Source organism: Urocitellus parryii, chromosome 4 (genome assembly GCF_045843805.1).
Source record: "Urocitellus parryii isolate mUroPar1 chromosome 4, mUroPar1.hap1, whole genome shotgun sequence".
Lineage (NCBI taxonomy): Eukaryota > Metazoa > Chordata > Mammalia > Rodentia > Sciuridae > Urocitellus > Urocitellus parryii.
In genome coordinates, this window is record NC_135534.1 from 67,935,986 (window position 1) to 67,947,879 (window position 11,894).

Below are 11,894 nucleotides of genomic sequence, written 5' to 3' on the forward strand. Positions count from 1 at the left end.
TTCCTGAGGAGCTGTTTTGCTTGGCGTTTGTAGTTCTAAAAATAAAGTTAGTTTCTTTTGACAAGTGGCTCCTGAATTGTGCCCAGCCAGACTGCGGCAAGGCATCCTCCAGACTCTAGGAAAAATTGAGTGAAGAGAAGTTGCTGGCTGAGCATCAGAAAGGAGCAGTGAACAGGAGGTTAGGAGAGGGAAGTCCTTCTAGAACTAGAATTTCAAAGACTTGATAATTGGGCAAGAATCCAAGCTTGTCCAGTTAACACAAAACCAGGAACACAGATATCTGTTCAAACCATCAATCTTATCTTTAGACACAAAAAAGAAGTTAAAAATGAATTGGTTGAGGGCTGGGGTTGTGGCTCAGTGGCAAAGTGCTTGCCTAGCATATGTGAGGCACTGGGTTCGATTCTCAGCACCACATATAAAGAAATAAAAAATAAAGGTCCATAAACATCTAAAAAATAATAAAAAAGGAAAAAAAATTGGTTGAGGTTTATATTTCTAACTGATCGCATAAAATGAAAAGTAATTCTGATATCTATGTGTTGACTACTTAAAGCAAAACAAAAATGAAAACAAAAAACCACTGGTGCCATTTAGTTGCATTTGAAGTGTGCGCGTGGACACAAGTACATTTATAAGTATGTACAGATTCTATAGATCTTTACATTTTACATTTAACAGGCCATAAGGAGATTTGTAGAGATGCCTTAGAGGTAAGTCCCTTCATTTGTAGATCACCTGTTACTCAGGCCACAGCGTCCTTTACGTTAATATAATGGTTTACAATCACAATCACAGAATAGTCACTTTTTGGCTCTGCTTTTGTACATGCTGTAAGGATGCTAGACTTCCTTATTTTCTCCCAATACTTTTGTGAACCCCCTGAGTACACCTGCCAAGCAGATGAGACGGCTCCACCACCATTTTCCTCCAGTCTGCTCTAGCTCTGGCTCTCTGTAGAGACCCCTTTGTTTCTGTTGAGGATTAAAGGGGCATATGGCCTCCAGTACCTGCCCAAGCACTTGCTGGTAACCCCAGGCACCTGCTCTTGAGGCCATTGAGGGCATATGCTGATGTACTTTCCCTTTCTAAGGATTGCTGGAGTCTTGCCCATCTCGTCATTGCCAAAATTACCATTGCCAATTCCAGTTTCTGCTGAAATATCCTGGTGTTCCAATTCTACTTAAAAAAAAAAAAGATCGAAAATAAAATAAGAGAAACATCTATTTTATATGTGTGATATTTTGTTATAATTTTAAACATACTTTACTTTTAGAATAGTTGTAAATTTACAGAAAAAAATCCAATACAGTACAGAATGTTTCTATATACCTCACATGTAATTTCCCCTATTATTAACATATTAGTATGGAATATTTGTCATTATTAATAAGCCAATGTCAATATGTTATTATTAACTAAAGCCCATATTTTGTTGGGAAGTTTCCTTAATACCCTTTACTTATCCAAGATGGCATCAAAGGTGCTATATTACATTTAGTCACCTTTCCTTAGGCTCCTCTTGGCTGTGACAGTTTCTTTCTTTTTATGATCTTGACAGTTTTGAGGAGTACTGATCAGGTGTTTTATAGAATGTCCTTTGGGGATTTTCTGATGATTTCCCTGTGGTTACATTGGGGCTATGCACTCTAGACGGCAGGAAGACCCACAGAGTTACTGCAGTTCATCATATCCTATCAGGGCTGCATGCTGTCCACATGATCACTATTTTATCACTATTTTTTGGTTTTGTTTTGGGGACTGGGAGTTGAACCCAGGGCTGTTCTATACTGGTACATCCCCAATCCTTTTTCAATTTTATTTTCAGACAGGGCTTCCCTAAGTTGCCCAGGCTGGCCTCCAACTTGTAATCCTCCTGTCTCAGCCTCCCAAGTAGCTGGGGTTACAGGTGTTTCAGAAAGGGAGCAGTGAACAGGAGATTAGGAGAATGCGATCTCCAACTGGCTGACTTAAAACAGATGATGCTAACTTTGCTATTCTGGCTGAGGAAATGTTGGTTAGATTTCTGTACCTTTTCATATTCAACTCTTTGGAAGGAAGTCAACATATACTTAATAAGTAATGAGTTATGCTCAGCTTCCTTGAAGGCAGACATGAATTATTTGGAATCTTTTTGTATAGATTTTTATTTTTTAATGTTTTTGGTGCACTCTAGTTATATATGATACTGGGCTTCATGTTGACATAATTATACATGCATGGAATATAACTGGCTGCATTTCAGTCCCAGGGCTTCCTCTTTCCCTCCTGTCCTTGTCCCCCTGTTCCCTTTTCTCTGTTTCACTGGTCTTTCTTCTATTTATTGACTGATCTTTTTAAATTGGTGTTTCATAGATATGCCTAAGGATGGGATTCACTGTTGTATATTCATATATGTATATTGCATGCTTTGCCAATTTCATTTCACAGTTCCTCCCTCTGCCTACCTTCCTCCCTCCCTCATCAATCTTCTTCCTCTACTCCACTCATCTCCCCTCTATTTTTGTGGGATCTTTTTTTTCTCCTTATTTTGTTCTAGCTTCTGCATATGACAGAAAACATTTAACTCTTGACTTTCTGAGTCCGGTTTATTTCACTTAGTATTATCTTCAGTTCCAACCATTTACAAATGACATAATTTCATTCTTCTTCATGGATGAGTAAAACTCCATTGTGTATATATACTATATTTTCTTTGTTCATTCGTCTGTTTACAGGTACCTGGGCTGGTTCCATAATTGGCTATTGTGAACTGTGCTGTTATAAATACTGATATGCCTATATCACTATAGTATACTGACTTTAGTTCTTTGGGATAAATACCAAGGAGTAGGATACCTGAGTCACATGGTGGTTCTATTCCTAGTCTTTTGAAGAATCTCCACATGGCTTTCCATAGTGGTTGTACTAATTTTCAGTCACATCTACAATGTATGAGTATACATTTTCCACCACATCCTCTCCTGCATTTATTATTATTTGTATTCTTGATGGCTACCATTCTGACTGGAGTGAGATGAAGTTTCATTGTTGTTTTGATTTGCATTTCCCTGATTGCTGGGGATGTTGAACATTTTTTCATCTATTTATTGGACATTTTAATTTCTTCTTTTGAAAAATGTCTGTTTAGTTCTTTTGCCCATTTATTGATTTTTTGGTGTTTTTTTCCAGTTCTTTATATACTATGAATTTTAGTACCCTGTCGGAAGAGTAGCTGGCAAAAATTTTTCTATCATTTTGTAGGCACTCTCTTCATGCTGTTGTTTCCTTTGCATGACACAGATTTTTCTATTCTTTCCTTTTCCATTTAATTACTTACTCTATCACTTATGTGTATCAGTATGGTCTTATGGATAATTAATTTGTACTCTGATTTATAATCCAGTACTTTATTTTGATGCTCAGATTGCCCAGCTTTGGGCAGCTCTTTCGGTTAGAAATTATGTCATCTTCATATACCTCCATCTTTTCCTAACAATTTCTTACATCCTGACACTGCAAGGTGCTCCAGGATCATCTTGTAGAATTCCTGAAATCCCTCCTTGAATCAGCCATTTCTACTTTCTGTATTGGAGCATGGTATTAGAAACTAAGATCTGAGGGTGGAGGGTGTACCTCAGGGCTGGAGCACTTGCCTAGCATGTGTAAGCCCCGGGTTCAATCCTATTAATGTTTGAATATGAGGTGTCCCCCACAGAAGCTCATGTGTCAGGCAATGTAGGAATGTTCAGAAGTGAAATAATTAGATTATGAGCATTGTGACCTCATCAGTGGATTAATCCATTTGATGGGTTAATGTTCTGAATGTATTATTGGGTGGTAACTGTAGTACTGAGGCATGGTTGGAGGAAGTAGGTCATCGGGGGTGTGCCCTTGAACTGTATCCCTCAAGTTCAGAGCAATGGAGCTGGTTGACCACAGACTAAACCTCTAAAACCATGAGCCCAAAATAAACTTTTCCTCCCAGAAGTTGTTCTTGCCAGGCCACTGCAATGAAAATGCTGACCAACACAGAGGAAAGAAAGGAAGGAAGCAAGGAAGCCAGGGAGGAAGGAAAAGTGAAGTGACACTAAGTGTGCTCTTTGCTACTAACAATATGTCCTTTCTTCTGGTCTGTCTTTATGAATATAAGAAGGAAAATATATGTGTGTACCAAGCCCTGTGTATGCACACAGCTATAATTTCTGTATGTGACCATCTGTAACTATGTTAAGTGAAACATGCATTCATTCTGATATCTCCAACTCTAACCCATTACCATGATTCATTCTAGCCTCTTTCCTTTCTTACTGCCATAGTAAGAAACTTGGCTTCCATTATCAACCACTAGTTTTTGTTGTTTTTTTTTTTTTTAAGAGAGAGAGAGAGAGAGAGAGAGAGAGAGAGAGAGAGAGAGAGAATTTTAATATTTATTTTTCAGTTATCAGCAGACACAACATCTTTGTTGGTATGTGGTGCTGAGCTGAGGATCGAACCCCGGCCGCATGCATGCCAGGCGATCGCGCTACCGCTTGAGCCACATCCCCAGCCCAACCACTAGTTTTCTTAATTGCTCTGTTCCCTATATACATACAGTGATTTCAGAATGGTTAATTTATACCACAGTAGACACAGTTTTATAGACTCTAACCATTTCCAAAGTTACTTAGGTTAGCAAATTTTCTCCCATCTGCTTCAGTGAGGTTGTTTCATAATATAGTTATTTTGTCCCATTCTTTATCCCATCTTGGAATCTTCTGACCTCCTAAATAATTTTTTAATTTGCATGCATTAAGGCTGGGGATGTAGCACAGTGGTAGAGGCCCTGCATTTGATTCCCAGAACTACACACACACAAAATTGAATACATTAAGGTTCTGTGGATTTTGACAAATGCGTGATGTCATATTACCATTACAGTATCACACAAAATAGTTATACTACCCTAAAATATGTGCTGTGCTGCTTCACCTATTCAATCCTCCTCTCCCACTAAACCCATACTACTTCACTTCTCAGCTCCACAGTTTTGCCTTTCCATGATGTCATATGAACAGAATTTTATAATCAGACTTGCTTCTTTCACTTACCAATATACACTTAAAATTCATCCAGATCTTTGCTTAGTTTGGTAGTTCATCCTTTTTTAAAATTTGCAATAAAATACACATAACAAAATATACCACCTTAATCATTTCCAAGTGTATGATCCAGGGGTATTAAGTGTACTCACACTGTTGTGTAACCATCATGCCATCTGTCCACAGAACTCCTGCAAAACTGAAACTCTCAACCCATTAAACATTAACTGCCCATTCCTCCTCCCCACCTCCTCTTGACAACCGCCATTCTACTTTCTATCTGTATGAACTTCACCAACCTAGAACCCCATATAAGCGAGAGCACACAGTATTTCTTTTGGTGACTGGCTTATTTCACTTACATATTGTTCTCAAGGTTCACCCATGTTGCAGCACCCATGTTTCCCCCTCCCCTGGGAAAACTGTAAAGTTTTATTGAGAGAATTTAAGTCGTATTTTCAATATGACAGTATGTATGGCTTAAGTTTGACTTAACTTATGGCTGCCCATCATCTACTTTCGGGATTTCAGTACTCTGTAGGTTTGGTAGACTTCCCTTTCACATCAGGACCATCTCCACGTTCAGCCTCAGTCTTTTCCATACCCATTTCCAGGCATTCACTTTCCAATTCAGGTTCATCTTTACCATAAATTGCAGGCTCTCCTTCCTTTCTTTCTTGTCCTGGTTTAATATTCTAATTCCAGAGGAGGCGCCTGCTGGAGGAAATGGAAGCATAAAACAGGAGTCACCCACAGGTGGCAGAGCAGAGGTCTAGTTCCCTAAAGGCGTTTTGTAAAGCGGTTTCAGTGTACACTGGTGCCAACTTGTCTGATTCTGGTGAGAAAGAATATCCCTATGCACACATTACGTGAATCAGCTCAATTACAGGTAGGTGGCAAGGCAAGAGAAGTCTAGGATTCACTGTAAGCCAGTATTTTCAAGCTCGAGAACGTTGTCCAGGGGAGATGGCTCTAATTTCAAGTGCCCACTTGGCGCTGCGGTTTTTGGGACCCTGGAAAGCAGTCTACTCTGGTTTTAACTCCTGGAAGCCATCCAACACATTGGGCTAACCCACTGGAGGGCATGTTATTTCTAGGGGAGGCTGAACAAAGCCCAGGCTGTTCAGCCATCTCATCTGTGTTAGTCAGCTTTTCACTGCTATGACAAACTGCCTAAGAAAAACAACTTAAGGGAGGAAAGACTTGTTTTGGCTCATGTTTTCAAAAGGTTTTAGTTCATGGTCAGCTGGCTCCATTGATTTAGGCCTGAGGCAAGGCAAAACATCATGGCAGAAGGATATGGAGGAGGAAAGTTGCTCACCTCATAGCAGTTGGAAAACTAAGACAGGAAGGGGCTGGGGACAAGATGTAGTTCCCACTCCCTCCAATTACGTTCTACTTCCTACAGTTCCCGGCACTTCCCAATAGCCTATTCAGCTATGGATCCCTCAATGGATTAACTCATTGATGTGGTTAGAATCCCCACGATCCAATCACTTATGAAATCCCAACACTGCAGCATTGAGTACCAAGCCTTCAACATGTCTTAGGGGAACACTTCAATCCAAACCATAATATCCCCCTTATCTCAGGATGTTGTACTCCCTGTAAATTGTACAGTTATTTTTAAGAACTATAAGTGAGAAATGGGGGAGAACTAGGGAATCCAAGGCCATCTAGACTGTCTCCAACTTCAAAGTGCTTTTCACTCAGCAACATTGCTTTTCTTTCCTTCTATTAAGGAAACATGAAAGTAGACTCTGGCCTTACCCCACACCAGATCATGTGGACACTTCACCTAAAGTCTGATAAATCTTCCTACTACTTATATAACACAAAAGAGAAAAAGACAACCTTTAAAGGAAAAAAGGGAAAAGAGAACCTTTAAAGGAATCTGACAGATACCATCTTTATCAGGAGATCAGTAATTTTCATTGATAATGAAACATCTGAAATCAAGTGTCAACTGACTTCTGTGATATTCCTGCTAAAGTTTATATCCTGAAACTCATATCTAGGAAACATCAGACAAACCCACAGTCAAGGTAGTTCTCGAAAATAATCCTCCAGGCCATGAAAGTTAAGAAAGGACTAAGGAAATTTCAGATTGAAGGAAACCAATAAGTCATGACAACTAAATGCATGCATGATTTTGAACTGAATCTTTTTGTTATAAAGAACAATATTAGGACAAATGGCAAAACTTGAATGGGGTTAAGAGGTAGATGGTAATGTAAGGGTCCGGCAAACGACAGAGGAAGAGACCACCAAGAGACTGACTCATGCAACAGCAAAAGGGGGTTTATTGAGGATCCAGCGCGCTGGGGCTCCAGGCTCACTCAAGAAGGGAGAGCGGCCAAGAGCCCTGAGCAGGGGTTGAGCAGTGCTTAAGTACACTTTTTGGGGAGGGCGGGGGCTTTGCATACATCAGAGCAAATCATCATGAGGCAGGGAAAATCAAACAACAACTCTCAAACATGATTAGCACATTCATTGGCGGGAACAGGTCTGGCGGGAGTGATAGGTCAGTCCTAAGGAGAGGGGTACATTCAAACTGATTGGTTTAGGCCCTGAGGTGCCTATGTGCTGAGCTGCACTGGGTCCAAGTTGTTAAACAACTAAGTGGTCAGGGGGGATTTTTTAATGGGCAGTCCCAGGAATTGTCCTAACAGCTACAGGAATTTCAGGCTTTGAGTGTAGCATAGAAACTTAACAATACCTGGTCCTTTACATTTTAACTCAGGCTTTGCAGCTTAGAAACTTTACAATACCTGGTCCTTTACATTTTAACTTCATTTTTTTTATCCTTTCAGTAACAATGTTAATTTCCTAATTTTGATAGTTTTATTGTGACAGTCTTATTTATAGCTATATACTTATCCATAGATAAGTATAGTGGTATATGGTATATGGTAGTGTTTCTATAGATAACACTACCACTGAGCTACATCCGAGCCCTTTACACTATATTTTATTTTATAATATTTTTTAGTTGTAATGGATCTTTTTTTTTCCAATTTATTTATTTATTTATATGCAGTGGTGAGGATCAAACCCAGGGCCTCACACATGTGAAGCCAGATTTAAAGATAGGTAGTTAGTGTAGTTAGGTAAATCAGGTCTAATATCAGTAAAATCGAAAATGAAGGCCATATTGAGAATGGAGTCCAGGGAAAGGGGAATTGAAAATGTCCCCAAGGCCCAGAGCCCATCCCAAGGAAATGTTAATGAAGTAGCTCCCAGCAAACCTGGAGATACTAATCCAAAAGTCCTTCCTGCCCAGATTACTCCTCAGGCCCATGGGTCTCCCACCCTTTGGGCCTTCCCATCTACATTCTATCATTGCAAGATAATAGAACAAAGGACAGGAATGCGGGAAAGACCTCCCTCTTCCATGAATTCCACCTCTTGGGTCCCCTTCCTCCCGGGAGAAGTCTTTTCTGCTGTCCTTAATAAAGCTTCTACTTTCCACTCTAAACTTGCCTTGGTGTGCTTCTCTGGTGTTTTACTTCAACATTGGGGAAGTAAGTGAAAAACCAGCCTCTACCTCAGAGCAAAGCCTGAAGGGGGCGTGACCCTTGTCCTTGGAAAGAACCACAGAGCACTCCTAGGCACATACATACCCACCCTGCTGAGTTGTTTATCTACAAATAACAGGAGAGATCTGCTGTGCCAGGTGTCCCTGACTCAAAATCAGGCTAGGTGGGGACCCATAGCAACCCCCTAGCAGCCATCAATCAGCATGGGTCAGGGAAAATACCTGGGATGTTAAATGACTCTCCCAGTAGTTTATGGTGGTTGATAACATGTTGGGAAACCATGTAGTTCAGCATGTACTCCCCTCATGGTTTAAACCAATCAGTTCAAACGAATCCCCTTCTTATACTAACCAATCACTCCTAACCACCTTGTTCCTGCCAGTGAATGTGCTAATCATGTTTTAGAGTTGTTTTATGATTTTCCCGCGGTGTGTGATGATTTGCTAAGAGATGCTATGATGTATGTGGGGTCCTTGCCTTCCTCAAAGAATGTAAAACTGCTGCAAACCCTGGGCTTGGGGTCTCTCAGCGTCACCAGTTGCTGTGTGGGTGCAGAGGACTGAGCTAGCTCGCAATAAACATCTCTTTGCTGCTTACATAGATCTTGGTCTCTGGTGGTCTTTTGGGGGTCCCGAATTCGATCATAACATAAGGACTTGTCACTGGTAAACAGCGACAAGTCCTTATGTTATGCCAGGCAAATGCTCTACCACTGAGCCAACTCCAGCCCCTTTACACTATATTTTAATTTTGTTTTCTCTTCTATTCCTTCTTTTATGCTATTCAAGAGCAAAGACTGTCTTCATTGCCGTTTCACTAAAGTTAACACAGATCTTAGCTCATCTGGAGTTATTTTCTTTTAATATTTTTTAGTTGTTGATGGATCTTTATTTTATTTACTTATATATGGTGCTGAGAATCGAACCCAGTGCCTCACACATGCTAGGCAAACACTCTACCACTGAGCCACAACCCCAGCCCTCATGTGGAGTCATTTTAATTAGTCATTTCTTGCCTCTGAAAATAGAAAAAGATGTATTTGATGTGAAATATTAAATTAAATCATAAGTAATTAGTTGAATTTATATTGCTCTTGTTCTTTACTTGAACAATGTCCAAAGTCCTTTCAATGACAATGTATATTACAATGATATTAAAATTTCTTACCAAAGTCCAAAGACCAGTTTTCTACACAGATTTTGCTAGTAAAGGTGAATTATCAGCAAAGCAATAAACAAAATGCATTTACATTAAATAATTCTCAAGTGACTTCTAGTAAAGAGAATCAATGAAGAAATTATACCACAGGTTTGGTTTTAAAGTAATCTCTTTAAATAGCAGCAACTAAAACATAGTTTTTATTTATCTGAAATTTTTTCCTTATTAAGCATCAACACAGGAAAGAGGAAAGGACTTTTTCTTTGTGATTTGTGAAAGAATTGAGTTATTTAAAAATTCAGAGTTTATAAAAATTTTTATTGATACCACAGAAATCTTCACATTAAAAGGGGAATTTCCAGGAGGCTTGGTGGTACGCGCCTGTAATCCCAGTGACTTGGGAGGCTGAAGCAGGAGGATAGCAAAGTAGAGCCAGACTTAGCAACTTAGCAAGACCCTGTCTCAAAATAAAATTTAAGGGGAAAGGGTGGGGATGTAACTCAGTGGTAGTATCCTCCTGCACTTAATCTCCAGTACCATAAGATCCCCCCCTGCCCCCAAAAAAGTATTTTCATTAGGTTATAAAAGGACAAGTTGAAATTGGGAATAAAACCGAGAAAAACCTTCCAGAAGTTCTTCTCACTCTCCTTCCTTTTTCCCTCCCCTCCAATTCCATGAAATGTGGACTTGCGGTCAAAAGAGCCAGCTGGAACAGAATTGTAGCTGAACAGTGCCAAGGTATTTGGAAACTCCACTCTGAGCCATGACACCATTCCATTAGCACAAAACTTTGCTAGGTGCAAGGTCTGAGGAACCCTAGTATTCTCTCCCACTCTGCACCCCAAATGAGTGAGTTGTTGGGACTATGGTGTGATGGCAAAAGCCAAGACTCGGACTCCAGCTTCTGAAAACTTCTGTTTCACCTTTAAGCATCTACTTTACTATTTCCTTTGTGCTAGGCTCTGTGCTAAAGAGTTTTCACCCTGTTTAAAACAAACCACTATTCTATGAGTGGACTTCTCCGGAGTTTTGCTTGGGTTTCCTTCATAGGATGCAATGACTGTAAGAAATGGCTGTTTCAAAGGGGGATGAAGGGAAGGGAGGGGGAATGGGAATAAGAAAGTAGAATGAATTGGACATACCATCCTATGTGCATATATGATTACACCACCAATGTAATTCTACATCATGTACAACCAGAACAATGAGAACTTATACTCCTTATATGTATAATACGTCAAAATACATTCTACTAGCATGTATTAACTAATAAGAACAAGTAAAAATTGAAATAAGGCAATCCCCCAAAAACAAAAGCAGAATGTTTTCTCTGAATCGTGAACCACAGTTGGGGCGGAGCAGGGTGGAGGAAGAATGCAGGAACTTTGGTTTGTGTAGACTGGAGCAGAGGGTAGGGGTGGGACTGTGGGGATGGGAAGGACGGTATAATGGGACGGATATTATTATCCTATATACCTGTATGATTACACTACTGGAGCGACTCTGCACCTGTACAGCCAGAGGAATGAGAAATTGTGCTCTATTTGTGTACAACATGTCAAAATACATTCTACTGTCATGTATAACTAATTAGAACAACAAACAAAATTTTAAAATGTAAAAATTGACTGTTTTATGTTATTATATTTAAATAATTCATGGCAAAGATTATAAACAGATTATACAAATATTATAAATTCAGGGAACATCATTTCTAAGATCCATGACTCAAACTGTGGAAAGAGTGGTGATGGTTGGATAACTGTGAATGTAATTCATGTCACTGGATTATACACTTAAAAATGGTTAAAACAAATGGCATACATTCACTTTATCACAATTACAAAATTAAAAAAAATTTTGTTAGGCAGGTGAAGCGCCTGCTGCACGCTCCTCCTCGGTTCTCAAGTCCATTATTAAAGCACACCCCCTATACGCCGGTTCCGGGCGCTGCGCCTCCCTTCTTAATCTCGGTCGCCCCATTAGTAAAAACGAGGGGGTTGCTGAGATGACCTTTAAGGGGCCTTCCAGGTAGATGTATTAGTCTTCTCAGAGTACCCAAAAAACTCTCAAGTTCACATTCCAGAGCACGTGTCGCAGCGCCAAGGGCGCCCTCCTATCTCTGCCTGGCAGGGTC

General features: G+C 39.9%; 1 protein-coding gene across 1 annotated transcript in view; it reads right to left on the reverse strand.

The window, feature by feature from the left end:
• Window positions 1-4,498: 4,498 nt before the first annotated feature.
• Window positions 4,499-11,894, reverse strand: part of Clns1a (chloride nucleotide-sensitive channel 1A) — a 54,308-nt gene continuing 46,912 nt past the window's right edge. Inside the window, exon 7 of the mRNA XM_026387288.2 lies at window positions 4,499-5,777. The gene's annotated coding sequence lies outside the window, so the exon portion shown is untranslated. The remainder of the gene's footprint in view (window positions 5,778-11,894) is intronic.